General features: G+C 42.0%; 1 pseudogene; it reads right to left on the bottom strand.

Moving 5' to 3' along the window:
- LOC101994526 lies at positions 1-682 on the bottom strand (annotated as a pseudogene).
- Between the last annotated feature and the right edge of the window lie 307 nt (positions 683-989).

Raw genomic sequence — 989 nt, 5'->3', positions numbered from 1 at the left:
TCAGAGTTTTAGGCTCATTGTCTCCCAGGCAGAAGGGAGAAGTGTGCGGGTGAAGGGCAGCCTGTGGTGCAGGCAGCTGCTGAGACTCTCAGAAGTTTTTGTTGGAGGCTGAAGCACTGTGGCAGGAGATTTATACAACTGCTGGCAGTAATATCTTCAGCCTGGACACTGGTGATTGTGAGAGTGAAATGTGTCTCAGATCCACTGCCTACGAAGCGATCAGGGACCCCAGTGTGTTGAGTGGATGCAAAGTAGATTAGCAGTTTAGGAGTCTGCCCTGGCTTCTGCTGGTACCAGCTTAAGTAGTTCTTTTGATCTTTACTGTATAAAAGACTCTGACTGGACTTGCAGCTGATGGTGGCCTTCTCTCCTGTTGACACAGCAATGGAGGATGGAGAACGGGTCATTACGATATCTGCACAGGCACCTGCAATAAGGAATACAAAATGAAGATTTATAATATGCAATCACATAATATAGTAACAGTTGAAATTGATCATTTAATAACTTTGGAATGTCACCTTGTCAGTGTATATCTTATGCAATACTTTAAAAAATATTATGTCCTAGCACACATATTAAACTTCTAATATACAAAGAAGTGATTCTGAAAAAAATTATAGCATTTCTCACCAGACACCCAGAGCAGCAGCGACATGAGGACATTTGTTTGTGACTTCATCTTGCTCCTCCTGCCAATCTCATGCATCTCAGTTCACACTGTAAAAGTCTGGTTTATAAATTCCTAGCAGCTGGCCTGACCAGGAAGGGCCCATGCAAAACAGTCAGCAAATACATAAGAAAATGTCTGAGCAGTGTGATTGAGTGGCTAGTGACAATCAACAGACAAAAATAACACCACAGGCAGAATGATCACTGAAAGACATCAGCTTATAGCTCTCCAACAGAAATCTGTTAGGTACTCTAATAACAACACTGTCTTAAAATCCAAGACATATTAACCCAATTTGCTGTTGCAGAAGTGTTAG

The sequence above is a fragment of the Microtus ochrogaster genome (assembly GCF_000317375.1).
Source record: "Microtus ochrogaster isolate Prairie Vole_2 chromosome 14 unlocalized genomic scaffold, MicOch1.0 chr14_random_3, whole genome shotgun sequence".
NCBI lineage: Eukaryota > Metazoa > Chordata > Mammalia > Rodentia > Cricetidae > Microtus > Microtus ochrogaster.
This window is presented reverse-complemented; position numbering and strand designations above follow the sequence as displayed.